A 13,591-nucleotide genomic window follows, 5' to 3' on the forward strand; every position below is an offset into this window, starting at 1 on the left:
AGGTCAGCTGAAAACATACGCCAATGGTCGTCAGGTTTTCCAGCTCAGCTGACTAAGCAGGAGAACCAAAGTCCACATTCCAATTGCCTTTGGGTCCAGAAAACAAGTTTGCCTAAACACCAAATACTTACAGCGATGGTCAGCTCATAAACAGTGAAGAAAAAAAGCTCACATTGAAGGTGTTGCACCTAAACTGTGCTTTGTATTGGCAGATTTGGCTTACGGCTGCCAGAGGGGCAAGGCATGGCAAGAGCTTTGAGTTTGCCAGACTGTGAAAAAGTTAAAGGTAAGCACTGTTTCTGCCCGGTTTCGAACCGGGGACCTTTCGCGTGTGAGGCGAACGTGATAACCACTACACTACAGAAACCCATTCATGCTGTTTTTTTGAGCCTTGCAGACCGAAAGTCTACCCTAAAGTAAGATCGGTGAAAAGAGCTGCTGAAAGCGACATTGACAAAAAGCACTAGCGTGCTCAAATTGTTTCTGCCCGGTTTCGAACCGGGGACCTTTCGCGTGTTAGGCGAACGTGATAACCACTACACTACAGAAACCTATCACTACAGCATTTTTCGGGTTGGTTGCTCGGAGGTTGGGGTCACCGTATTAGCTATTATTTGCTTCTGGTTGGTTGATAACCTGAGTTCAGTTTACCGTCCTTGCAAATGATACTCTTTGGTAATGAAGCAAAGAAGGAAGAAAGCCCATCTCGGATGCCTAACTTGATACAAATAACATCCTCAAAACAGCCAGTACTGGCAAGATACACTGAGTCATGGATATCACCTCTAGCTTTTCCACACACTTTTCTCACCAGGTCAGCTGAAAACATACGCCAATGGTCGTCAGGTTTTCCAGCTCAGCTGACTAAGCAGGAGAACCAAAGTCCACATTCCAATTGCCTTTGGGTCCAGAAAACAAGTTTGCCTAAACACCAAATACTTACAGCGATGGTCAGCTCATAAACAGTGAAGAAAAAAAGCTCACATTGAAGGTGTTGCACCTAAACTGTGCTTTGTATTGGCAGATTTGGCTTACGGCTGCCAGAGGGGCAAGGCATGGCAAGAGCTTTGAGTTTGCCAGACTGTGAAAAAGTTAAAGGTAAGCACTGTTTCGAACCGGGGACCTTTCGCGTGTGAGGCGAACGTGATAACCACTACACTACAGAAACCCATTCATGCTGTTTTTGTGAGCCTTGCAGACCGAAAGTCTACCCTAAAGTAAGATCGGTGAAAAGAGCTGCTGAAAGCGACATTGACAAAAAGCACTAGCGTGCTCAAATTGTTTCTGCCCGGTTTCGAACCGGGGACCTTTCGCGTGTTAGGCGAACGTGATAACCACTACACTACAGAAACCTATCACGACAGCATTTTTCGGGTTGGTTGCTCGGAGGTTGGGGTCACCGTATTAGCTATTATTTGCTTCTGGTTGGTTGATAACCTGAGTTCAGTTTACCGTCCTTGCAAATGATACTCTTTGGTAATGAAGCAAAGAAGGAAGAAAGCCCATCTCGGATGCCTAACTTGATACAAATAACATCCTCAAAACAGCCAGTACTGGCAAGATACACTGAGTCATGGATATCACCTCTAGCTTTTCCACACACTTTTCTCACCAGGTCAGCTGAAAACATACGCCAATGGTCGTCAGGTTTTCCAGCTCAGCTGACTAAGCAGGAGTACCAAAGTCCACATTCCAATTGCCTTTGGGTCCAGAAAACAAGTTTGCCTAAACACCAAATACTTACAGTGATGGTCAGCTCATAAACAGTGAAGAAAAAGAGCTCACATTGAAGGTGTTGCACCTAAACTGTGCTTTGTATTGGCAGATTTGGCTTACGGCTGCCAGAGGGGCAAGGCATGGCAAGAGCTTTGAGTTTGCCAGACTGTGAAAAAGTTAAAGGTAAGCACTGTTTCTGCCCGGTTTCGAACCGGGGACCTTTCGCGTGTGAGGCGAACGTGATAACCACTACACTACAGAAACCCATTCATGCTGTTTTTTTGAGCCTTGCAAACCGAAAGTCTACCCTAAAGTAAGATCGGTGAAAAGAGCTGCTGAAAGCGACATTGACAAAAAGCACTAGCGCGCTCAAATTGTTTCTGCCCGGTTGTGAACCGGGGACCTTTCGCGTGTTTGGCAAACGTGATAACCACTACACTACAGAAACCCATCACAACAGCACTTTTCGGGTTGGTTGCTCGGAGGTTGGGGTCACCGTATTAGCTATTATTTGCTTCTGGTTGGTTGATAACCTGAGTTCAGTTTACCGTCCTTGCAAATGATACTCTTTGGTAATGAAGCAAAGAAGGAAGAAAGCCCATCTCGGATGCCTAACTTGATACAAATAACATCCTCAAAACAGCCAGTACTGGCAAGATACACTGAGTCATGGATATCACCTCTAGCTTTTCCACACACTTTTCTCACCAGGTCAGCTGAAAACATACGCCAATGGTCGTCAGGTTTTCCAGCTCAGCTGACTAAGCAGGAGAACCAAAGTCCACATTCCAATTGCCTTTGGGTCCAGAAAACAAGTTTGCCTAAACACCAAACACTTACAGCGATGGTCAGCTCATAAACAGTGAAGAAAAAGAGCTCACATTGAAGGTGTTGCACCTAAACTGTGCTTTGTATTGGCAGATTTGGCTTACGGCTGCCAGAGGGGCAAGGCATGGCAAGAGCTTTGAGTTTGCCAGACTGTGAAAAAGTTAAAGGTAAGCACTTTTTCTGCCTGGTTTCGAACCGGGGACCTTTCGCGTGTGAGGTGAACGTGATAACCACTACACTACAGAAACCCATTCATGCTGTTTTTTGAGCCTTGCAAACCGAAAGTCTACCCTAAAGTAAGATCGGTGAAAAGAGCTGCTGAAAGCGACATTGACAAAAAGCACTAGCGCACTCAAATTGTTTCTGCCCGGTTTCGAACCGGGGACCTTTCGCGTGTTAGGCGAACGTGATAACCACTACACTACAGAAACCTATCACGACAGCACTTTTCGGGTTGGTTGCTCGGAGGTTGGGGTCACCGTATTAGCTATTATTTGCTTCTGGTTGGTTGATAACCTGAGTTCAGTTTACCGTCCTTGCAAATGATACTCTTTGGTAATGAAGCAAAGAAGGAAGAAAGCCCATCTCGGATGCCTAACTTGATACAAATAACATCCTCAAAACAGCCATTACTGGCAAGATACACTGAGTCATGGATATCACCTCTAGCTTTTCCACACACTTTTCTCACCAGGTCAGCTGAAAACATACGCCAATGGTCGTCAGGTTTTCCAGCTCAGCTGACTAAGCAGGAGAACCAAAGTCCACATTCCAATTGCCTTTGGGTCCAGAAAACAAGTTTGCCTAAACACCAAACACTTACAGTGATGGTCAGCTCATAAACAGTGAAGAAAAAGAGCTCACATTGAAGGTGTTGCACCTAAACTGTGCTTTGTATTGGCAGATTTGGCTTACGGCTGCCAGAGGGGCAAGGCATGGCAAGAGCTTTGAGTTTGCCAGACTGTGAAAAAGTTAAAGGTAAGCACTGTTTCTGCCCGGTTTCGAACCGGGGACCTTTCGCGTGTGAGGCGAACGTGATAACCACTACACTACAGAAACCCATTCATGCTGTTTTTTTGAGCCTTGCAAACCGAAAGTCTACCCTAAAGTAAGATCGGTGAAAAGAGCTGCTGAAAGCGACATTGACAAAAAGCACTAGTGCGCTCAAATTGTTTCTGCCCGGTTTTGAACCGGGGACCTTTCGCGTGTTTGGCAAACGTGATAACCACTACACTACAGAAACCCATCACAACAGCACTTTTCGGGTTGGTTGCTCGGAGGTTGGGGTCACCGTATTAGCTATTATTTGCTTCTGGTTGGTTGATAACCTGAGTTCAGTTTACCGTCCTTGCAAATGATACTCTTTGGTAATGAAGCAAAGAAGGAAGAAAGCCCATCTCGGATGCCTAACTTGATACAAATAACATCCTCAAAACAGCCAGTACTGGCAAGATACACTGAGTCATGGATATCACCTCTAGCTTTTCCACACACTTTTCTCACCAGGTCAGCTGAAAACATACGCCAATGGTCGTCAGGTTTTCCAGCTCAGCTGACTAAGCAGGAGAACCAAAGTCCACATTCCAATTGCCTTTGGGTCCAGAAAACAAGTTTGCCTAAACACCAAACACTTACAGCGATGGTCAGCTCATAAACAGTGAAGAAAAAGAGCTCACATTGAAGGTGTTGCACCTAAACTGTGCTTTGTATTGGCAGATTTGGCTTATGGCTGCCAGAGGGGCAAGGCATGGCAAGAGCTTTGAGTTTGCCAGACTGTGAAAAAGTTAAAGGTAAGCACTTTTTCTGCCTGGTTTCGAACCGGGGACCTTTCGCGTGTGAGGTGAACGTGATAACCACTACACTACAGAAACCCATTCATGCTGTTTTTTGAGCCTTGCAAACCGAAAGTCTACCCTAAAGTAAGATCGGTGAAAAGAGCTGCTGAAAGCGACATTGACAAAAAGCACTAGCGCACTCAAATTGTTTCTGCCCGGTTTCGAACCGGGGACCTTTCGCGTGTTAGGCGAACGTGATAACCACTACACTACAGAAACCTATCACGACAGCACTTTTCGGGTTGGTTGCTCGGAGGTTGGGGTCACCGTATTAGCTATTATTTGCTTCTGGTTGGTTGATAACCTGAGTTCAGTTTACCGTCCTTGCAAATGATACTCTTTGGTAATGAAGCAAAGAAGGAAGAAAGCCCATCTCGGATGCCTAACTTGATACAAATAACATCCTCAAAACAGCCATTACTGGCAAGATACACTGAGTCATGGATATCACCTCTAGCTTTTCCACACACTTTTCTCACCAGGTCAGCTGAAAACATACGCCAATGGTCGTCAGGTTTTCCAGCTCAGCTGACTAAGCAGGAGAACCAAAGTCCACATTCCAATTGCCTTTGGGTCCAGAAAACAAGTTTGCCTAAACACCAAACACTTACAGTGATGGTCAGCTCATAAACAGTGAAGAAAAAGAGCTCACATTGAAGGTGTTGCACCTAAACTGTGCTTTGTATTGGCAGATTTGGCTTACGGCTGCCAGAGGGGCAAGGCATGGCAAGAGCTTTGAGTTTGCCAGACTGTGAAAAAGTTAAAGGTAAGCACTGTTTCTGCCCGGTTTCGAACCGGGGACCTTTCGCGTGTGAGGCGAACGTGATAACCACTACACTACAGAAACCCATTCATGCTGTTTTTTTGAGCCTTGCAAACCGAAAGTCTACCCTAAAGTAAGATCGGTGAAAAGAGCTGCTGAAAGCGACATTGACAAAAAGCACTAGCGCGCTCAAATTGTTTCTGCCCGGTTTCGAACCGGGGACCTTTCGCGTGTTAGGCGAACGTGATAACCACTACACTACAGAAACCTATCACGACAGCATTTTTCGGGTTGGTTACTCGGAGGTTGGGGTCACCGTATTAGCTATTATTTGCTTCTGGTTGGTTGATAACCTGAGTTCAGTTTACCGTCCTTGCAAATGATACTCTTTGGTAATGAAGCAAAGAAGGAAGAAAGCCCATCTCGGATGCCTAACTTGATACAAATAACATCCTCAAAACAGCCAGTACTGGCAAGATACACTGAGTCATGGATATCACCTCTAGATTTTCCACACACTTTTCTCACCAGGTCAGCTGAAACATACGCCAATGGTCGTCAGGTTTTCCAGCTCAGCTGACTAAGCAGGAGAACCAAAGTCCACATTCCAATTGCCTTTGGGTCCAGAAAACAAGTTTGCCTAAACACCAAATACTTACAGCGATGGTCAGCTCATAAACAGTGAAGAAAAAGAGCTCACATTGAAGGTGTTGCACCTAAACTGTGCTTTGTATTGGCAGATTTGGCTTACGGCTGCCAGAGGGGCAAGGCATGGCAAGAGCTTTGAGTTTGCCAGACTGTGAAAAAGTTAAAGGTAAGCACTGTTTCTGCCCGGTTTCGAACCGGGGACCTTTCGCGTGTGAGGCGAACGTGATAACCACTACACTACAGAAACCCATTCATGCTGTTTTTTTGAGCCTTGCAAACCGAAAGTCTACCCTAAAGTAAGATCGGTGAAAAGAGCTGCTGAAAGCGACATTGACAAAAAGCACTAGCGCACTCAAATTGTTTCTGCCCGGTTTCGAACCGGGGACCTTTCGCGTGTTAGGCGAACGTGATAACCACTACACTACAGAAACCTATCACGACAGCACTTTTCGGGTTGGTTGCTCGGAGGTTGGGGTCACCGTATTAGCTATTATTTGCTTCTGGTTGGTTGATAACCTGAGTTCAGTTTACCGTCCTTGCAAATGATACTCTTTGGTAATGAAGCAAAGAAGGAAGAAAGCCCATCTCGGATGCCTAACTTGATACAAATAACATCCTCAAAACAGCCAGTACTGGCAAGATACACTGAGTCATGGATATCACCTCTAGCTTTTCCACACACTTTTCTCACCAGGTCAGCTGAAAACATACGCCAATGGTCGTCAGGTTTTCCAGCTCAGCTGACTAAGCAGGAGAACCAAAGTCCACATTCCAATTGCCTTTGGGTCCAGAAAACAAGTTTGCCTAAACACCAAACACTTACAGCGATGGTCAGCTCATAAACAGTGAAGAAAAAGAGCTCACATTGAAGGTGTTGCACCTAAACTGTGCTTTGTATTGGCAGATTTGGCTTACGGCTGCCAGAGGGGCAAGGCATGGCAAGAGCTTTGAGTTTGCCAGACTGTGAAAAAGTTAAAGGTAAGCACTTTTTCTGCCTGGTTTCGAACCGGGGACCTTTCGCGTGTGAGGTGAACGTGATAACCACTACACTACAGAAACCCATTCATGCTGTTTTTGAGCCTTGCAAACCGAAAGTCTACCCTAAAGTAAGATCGGTGAAAAGAGCTGCTGAAAGCGACATTGACAAAAAGCACTAGCGCACTCAAATTGTTTCTGCCCGGTTTCGAACCGGGGACCTTTCGCGTGTTAGGCGAACGTGATAACCACTACACTACAGAAACCTATCACGACAGCACTTTTCGGGTTGGTTGCTCGGAGGTTGGGGTCACCGTATTAGCTATTATTTGCTTCTGGTTGGTTGATAACCTGAGTTCAGTTTACCGTCCTTGCAAATGATACTCTTTGGTAATGAAGCAAAGAAGGAAGAAAGCCCATCTCGGATGCCTAACTTGATACAAATAACATCCTCAAAACAGCCATTACTGGCAAGATACACTGAGTCATGGATATCACCTCTAGCTTTTCCACACACTTTTCTCACCAGGTCAGCTGAAAACATACGCCAATGGTCGTCAGGTTTTCCAGCTCAGCTGACTAAGCAGGAGAACCAAAGTCCACATTCCAATTGCCTTTGGGTCCAGAAAACAAGTTTGCCTAAACACCAAACACTTACAGTGATGGTCAGCTCATAAACAGTGAAGAAAAAGAGCTCACATTGAAGGTGTTGCACCTAAACTGTGCTTTGTATTGGCAGATTTGGCTTACGGCTGCCAGAGGGGCAAGGCATGGCAAGAGCTTTGAGTTTGCCAGACTGTGAAAAAGTTAAAGGTAAGCACTGTTTCTGCCCGGTTTCGAACCAGGGACCTTTCGCGTGGGAGGCGAACGTGATAACCACTACACTACAGAAACCCATTCATGCTGTTTTTTTGAGCCTTGCAAACCGAAAGTCTACCCTAAAGTAAGATCGGTGAAAAGAGCTGCTGAAAGCGACATTAACAAAAAGCACTAGCGCGCTCAAATTGTTTCTGCCCGGTTTTGAACCGGGGACCTTTCGCGTGTTTGGCGAACGTGATAACCACTACACTACAGAAACCCATCACAACAGCACTTTTCGGGTTGGTTGCTCGGAGGTTGGGGTCACCGTATTAGCTATTATTTGCTTCTGGTTGGTTGATAACCTGAGTTCAGTTTACCGTCCTTGCAAATGATACTCTTTGGTAATGAAGCAAAGAAGGAAGAAAGCCCATCTCGGATGCCTAACTTGATACAAATAACATCCTCAAAACAGCCAGTACTGGCAAGATACACTGAGTCATGGATATCACCGCTAGCTTTTCCACACACTTTTCTCACCAGGTCAGCTGAAAACATACGCCAATGGTCGTCAGGTTTTCCAGCTCAGCTGACTAAGCAGGAGAACCAAAGTCCACATTCCAATTGCCTTTGGGTCCAGAAAACAAGTTTGCCTAAACACCAAATACTTACAGCGATGGTCAGCTCATAAACAGTGAAGAAAAAAAGCTCACATTGAAGGTGTTGCACCTAAACTGTGCTTTGTATTGGCAGATTTGGCTTACGGCTGCCAGAGGGGCAAGGCATGGCAAGAGCTTTGAGTTTGCCAGACTGTGAAAAAGTTAAAGGTAAGCACTGTTTCGAACCGGGGACCTTTTGCGTGTGAGGCGAACGTGATAACCACTACACTACAGAAACCCATTCATGCTGTTTTTGTGAGCCTTGCAGACCGAAAGTCTACCCTAAAGTAAGATCGGTGAAAAGAGCTGCTGAAAGCGACATTGACAAAAAGCACTAGCGTGCTCAAATTGTTTCTGCCCGGTTTCGAACCGGGGACCTTTCGCGTGTTTGGCGAACGTGATAACCACTACACTACAGAAACCCATCACAACAGCACTTTTCGGGTTGGTTGCTCGGAGGTTGGGGTCACCGTATTAGCTATTATTTGCTTCTGGTTGGTTGATAACCTGAGTTCAGTTTACCGTCCTTGCAAATGATACTCTTTGGTAATGAAGCAAAGAAGGAAGAAAGCCCATCTCGGATGCCTAACTTGATACAAATAACATCCTCAAAACAGCCAGTACTGGCAAGATACACTGAGTCATGGATATCACCTCTAGCTTTTCCACACACTTTTCTCACCAGGTCAGCTGAAAACATACGCCAATGGTCGTCAGGTTTTCCAGCTCAGCTGACTAAGCAGGAGAACCAAAGTCCACATTCCAATTGCCTTTGGGTCCAGAAAACAAGTTTGCCTAAACACCAAACACTTACAGCGATGGTCAGCTCATAAACAGTGAAGAAAAAGAGCTCACATTGAAGGTGTTGCACCTAAACTGTGCTTTGTATTGGCAGATTTGGCTTACGGCTGCCAGAGGGGCAAGGCATGGCAAGAGCTTTGAGTTTGCCAGACTGTGAAAAAGTTAAAGGTAAGCACTGTTTCTGCCCGGTTTCGAACCGGGGACCTTTCGCGTGTGAGGCGAACGTGATAACCACTACACTACAGAAACCCATTCATGCTGTTTTTTTGAGCCTTGCAGACCGAAAGTCTACCCTAAAGTAAGATCGGGGAAAAGAGCTGCTGAAAGCGACATTGACAAAAAGCACTAGCGTGCTCAAATTGTTTCTGCCCGGTTTCGAACCGGGGACCTTTCGCGTGTTAGGCGAACGTGATAACCACTACACTACAGAAACCTATCACGACAGCATTTTTCGGGTTGGTTGCTCGGAGGTTGGGGTCACCGTATTAGCTATTATTTGCTTCTGGTTGGTTGATAACCTGAGTTCAGTTTACCGTCCTTGCAAATGATACTCTTTGGTAATGAAGCAAAGAAGGAAGAAAGCCCATCTCGGATGCCTAACTTGATACAAATAACATCCTCAAAACAGCCAGTACTGGCAAGATACACTGAGTCATGGATATCACCTCTAGCTTTTCCACACACTTTTCTCACCAGGTCAGCTGAAAACATACGCCAATGGTCGTCAGGTTTTCCAGCTCAGCTGACTAAGCAGGAGAACCAAAGTCCACATTCCAATTGCCTTTGGGTCCAGAAAACAAGTTTGCCTAAACACCAAACACTTACAGCGATGGTCAGCTCATAAACAGTGAAGAAAAAGAGCTCACATTGAAGGTGTTGCACCTAAACTGTGCTTTGTATTGGCAGATTTGGCTTACGGCTGCCAGAGGGGCAAGGCGTGGCAAGAGCTTTGAGTTTGCCAGACTGTGAAAAAGTTAAAGGTAAGCACTGTTTCTGCCCGGTTTCGAACCGGGGACCTTTCGCGTGTGAGGCGAACGTGATAACCACTACACTACAGAAACCCATTCATGCTGTTTCTTTGAGCCTTGCAGACCGAAAGTCTACCCTAAAGTAAGATCGGTGAAAAGAGCTGCTGAAAGCGACATTGACAAAAAGCACTAGCGCGCTCAAATTGTTTCTGCCCGGTTTTGAACCGGGGACCTTTCGCGTGTTAGGCGAACGTGATAACCACTACACTACAGAAACCTATCACGACAGCATTTTTCGGGTTGGTTGCTCGGAGGTTGGGGTCACCGTATTAGCTATTATTTGCTTCTGGTTGGTTGATAACCTGAGTTCAGTTTACCGTCCTTGCAAATGATACTCTTTGGTAATGAAGCAAAGAAGGAAGAAAGCCCATCTCGGATGCCTAACTTGATACAAATAACATCCTCAAAACAGCCAGTACTGGCAAGATACACTGAGTCATGGATATCACCTCTAGCTTTTCCACACACTTTTCTCACCAGGTCAGCTGAAAACATACGCCAATGGTCGTCAGGTTTTCCAGCTCAGCTGACTAAGCAGGAGAACCAAAGTCCACATTCCAATTGCCTTTGGGTCCAGAAAACAAGTTTGCCTAAACACCAAACACTTACAGCGATGGTCAGCTCATAAACAGTGAAGAAAAAGAGCTCACATTGAAGGTGTTGCACCTAAACTGTGCTTTGTATTGGCAGATTTGGCTTACGGCTGCCAGAGGGGCAAGGCATGGCAAGAGCTTTGAGTTTGCCAGACTGTGAAAAAGTTAAAGGTAAGCACTGTTTCTGCCCGGTTTCGAACCGGGGACCTTTCGCGTGTGAGGCGAACGTGATAACCACCACACTACAGAAACCCATTCATGCTGTTTTTTTGAGCCTTGCAGACCGAAAGTCTACCCTAAAGTAAGATCGGTGAAAAGAGCTGCTGAAAGCGACATTGACAAAAAGCACTAGCGTGCTCAAATTGTTTCTGCCCGGTTTCGAACCGGGGACCTTTCGCGTGTTAGGCGAACGTGATAACCACTACACTACAGAAACCTATCACGACAGCATTTTTCGGGTTGGTTGCTCGGAGGTTGGGGTCACCGTATTAGCTATTATTTGCTTCTGGTTGGTTGATAACCTGAGTTCAGTTTACCGTCCTTGCAAATGATACTCTTTGGTAATGAAGCAAAGAAGGAAGAAAGCCCATCTCGGATGCCTAACTTGATACAAATAACATCCTCAAAACAGCCAGTACTGGCAAGATACACTGAGTCATGGATATCACCTCTAGCTTTTCCACACACTTTTCTCACCAGGTCAGCTGAAAACATACGCCAATGGTCGTCAGGTTTTCCAGCTCAGCTGACTAAGCAGGAGAACCAAAGTCCACATTCCAATTGCCTTTGGGTCCAGAAAACAAGTTTGCCTAAACACCAAATACTTACAGCGATGGTCAGCTCATAAACAGTGAAGAAAAAAAGGTCACATTGAAGGTGTTGCACCTAAACTGTGCTTTGTATTGGCAGATTTGGCTTACGGCTGCCAGAGGGGCAAGGCATGGCAAGAGCTTTGAGTTTGCCAGACTGTGAAAAAGTTAAAGGTAAGCACTATTTCTGCCCGGTTTCGAACCGGGGACCTTTCGCGTGTGAGGCGAACATGATAACCACTACACTACAGAAACCCATTCATGCTGTTTTTTTGAGCCTTGCAGACCGAAAGTCTACCCTAAAGTAAGATCGGTGAAAAGAGCTGCTGAAAGCGACATTGACAAAAAGCACTAGCGTGCTCAAATTGTTTCTGCCCGGTTTCGAACCGGGGACCTTTCGCGCGTTAGGCGAACGTGATAACCACTACACTACAGAAACCTATCACGACAGCATTTTTCGGGTTGGTTGCTCGGAGGTTGGGGTCACCGTATTAGCTATTATTTGCTTCTGGTTGGTTGATAACCTGAGTTCAGTTTACCGTCCTTGCAAATGATACTCTTTGGTAATGAAGCAAAGAAGGAAGAAAGCCCATCTCGGATGCCTAACTTGATACAAATAACATCCTCAAAACAGCCAGTACTGGCAAGATACACTGAGTCATGGATATCACCTCTAGCTTTTCCACACACTTTTCTCACCAGGTCAGCTGAAAACATACGCCAATGGTCGTCAGGTTTTCCAGCTCAGCTGACTAAGCAGGAGAACCAAAGTCCACATTCCAATTGCCTTTGGGTCCAGAAAACAAGTTTGCCTAAACACCAAACACTTACAGCGATGGTCAGCTCATAAACAGTGAAGAAAAAGAGCTCACATTGAAGGTGTTGCACCTAAACTGTGCTTTGTATTGGCAGATTTGGCTTACGGCTGCCAGAGGGGCAAGGCATGGCAAGAGCTTTGAGTTTGCCAGACTGTGAAAAAGTTAAAGGTAAGCACTGTTTCTGCCCGGTTTCGAACCGGGGACCTTTCGCGTGTGAGGCGAACGTGATAACCACTACACTACAGAAACCCATTCATGCTGTTTTTTTGAGCCTTGCAGACCGAAAGTCTACCCTAAAATAAGATCGGTGAAAAGAGCTGCTGAAAGCGACATTGACAAAAAGCACGAGCGCGCTCAAATTGTTTCTGCCCGGTTTCGAACCGGGGACGTTTCGCGTGTTAGGCGAACGTGATAACCACTACACTACAGAAACCTATCACGACAGCATTTTTCGGGTTGGTTGCTCGGAGGTTGGGGTCACCGTATTAGCTATTATTTGCTTCTGGTTGGTTGATAACCTGAGTTCAGTTTACCGTCCTTGCAAATGATACTCTTTGGTAATGAAGCAAAGAAGGAAGAAAGCCCATCTCGGATGCCTAACTTGATACAAATAACATCCTCAAAACAGCCAGTACTGGCAAGATACACTGAGTCATGGATATCACCTCTAGCTTTTCCACACACTTTTCTCACCAGGTCAGCTGAAAACATACGCCAATGGTCGTCAGGTTTTCCAGCTCAGCTGACTAAGCAGGAGAACCAAAGTCCACATTCCAATTGCCTTTGGGTCCAGAAAACAAGTTTGCCTAAACACCAAATACTTACAGCGATGGTCAGCTCATAAACAGTGAAGAAAAAGAGCTCACATTGAAGGTGTTGCACCTAAACTGTGCTTTGTATTGGCAGATTTGGCTTACGGCTGCCAGAGGGGCAAGGCATGGCAAGAGCTTTGAGTTTGCCAGACTGTGAAAAAGTTAAAGGTAAGCACTGTTTCTGCCCGGTATCGAACCGGGGACTTTTCGCGTGTGAGGCAAACGTGATAACCACTACACTAAAGAAACCCATTCATGCTGTTTTTTTGAGCCTTGTAGACCGAAAGTCTACCCTAAAATAAGATCGGTGAAAAGAGCTGCTGAAAGCGACATTGACAAAAAGCACTAGCGCGCTCAAAATGTTTCTGCCCGGTTTCGAACCGGGGACCTTTCGCGTGTTAGGCGAACGTGATAACCACTACACTACAGAAACTTATCACGACAGCATTTTTCGGGTTGGTTGCTCGGAGGTTGGGGGTCACCGTATTAGCTATTATTTGCTTCTGGT

At 45.8% G+C, this 13,591-nt stretch overlaps 11 non-coding genes across 11 annotated transcripts; all 11 read right to left on the reverse strand.

Annotated features, from left to right (window-relative positions):
• Positions 1-478: 478 nt before the first annotated feature.
• Positions 479-551, reverse strand: TRNAV-AAC (transfer RNA valine (anticodon AAC)). Its single transcript has one exon. It is a non-coding gene; the product is annotated as a tRNA-Val (tRNA).
• A 728-nt stretch (positions 552-1,279) lies between these two features.
• Positions 1,280-1,352, reverse strand: TRNAV-AAC (transfer RNA valine (anticodon AAC)). Its single transcript has one exon. It is a non-coding gene; the product is annotated as a tRNA-Val (tRNA).
• A 1,550-nt stretch (positions 1,353-2,902) lies between these two features.
• TRNAV-AAC (transfer RNA valine (anticodon AAC)) lies at positions 2,903-2,975 on the reverse strand. The gene has a single exon. It is a non-coding gene; the product is annotated as a tRNA-Val (tRNA).
• A 1,550-nt stretch (positions 2,976-4,525) lies between these two features.
• Positions 4,526-4,598, reverse strand: TRNAV-AAC (transfer RNA valine (anticodon AAC)). The gene has a single exon. It is a non-coding gene; the product is annotated as a tRNA-Val (tRNA).
• Positions 4,599-5,337: 739 nt separating this feature from the next.
• On the reverse strand, positions 5,338-5,410 carry TRNAV-AAC (transfer RNA valine (anticodon AAC)). The gene has a single exon. It is a non-coding gene; the product is annotated as a tRNA-Val (tRNA).
• Positions 5,411-6,148: 738 nt separating this feature from the next.
• Positions 6,149-6,221, reverse strand: TRNAV-AAC (transfer RNA valine (anticodon AAC)). The gene has a single exon. It is a non-coding gene; the product is annotated as a tRNA-Val (tRNA).
• Positions 6,222-6,958: 737 nt separating this feature from the next.
• TRNAV-AAC (transfer RNA valine (anticodon AAC)) lies at positions 6,959-7,031 on the reverse strand. Its single transcript has one exon. It is a non-coding gene; the product is annotated as a tRNA-Val (tRNA).
• Positions 7,032-7,586: 555 nt separating this feature from the next.
• On the reverse strand, positions 7,587-7,659 carry TRNAG-CCC (transfer RNA glycine (anticodon CCC)). Its single transcript has one exon. It is a non-coding gene; the product is annotated as a tRNA-Gly (tRNA).
• Positions 7,660-9,383: 1,724 nt separating this feature from the next.
• Positions 9,384-9,456, reverse strand: TRNAV-AAC (transfer RNA valine (anticodon AAC)). Its single transcript has one exon. It is a non-coding gene; the product is annotated as a tRNA-Val (tRNA).
• A 1,551-nt stretch (positions 9,457-11,007) lies between these two features.
• TRNAV-AAC (transfer RNA valine (anticodon AAC)) lies at positions 11,008-11,080 on the reverse strand. The gene has a single exon. It is a non-coding gene; the product is annotated as a tRNA-Val (tRNA).
• A 2,363-nt stretch (positions 11,081-13,443) lies between these two features.
• TRNAV-AAC (transfer RNA valine (anticodon AAC)) lies at positions 13,444-13,516 on the reverse strand. The gene has a single exon. It is a non-coding gene; the product is annotated as a tRNA-Val (tRNA).
• Between the last annotated feature and the right edge of the window lie 75 nt (positions 13,517-13,591).

This window comes from Lithobates pipiens, unplaced genomic scaffold (genome assembly GCF_037356315.1).
Source record: "Lithobates pipiens isolate NorthernLeopardFrog02 unplaced genomic scaffold, aLitPip1_a1.2 Scaffold_8, whole genome shotgun sequence".
Taxonomy (NCBI): domain Eukaryota; kingdom Metazoa; phylum Chordata; class Amphibia; order Anura; family Ranidae; genus Lithobates; species Lithobates pipiens.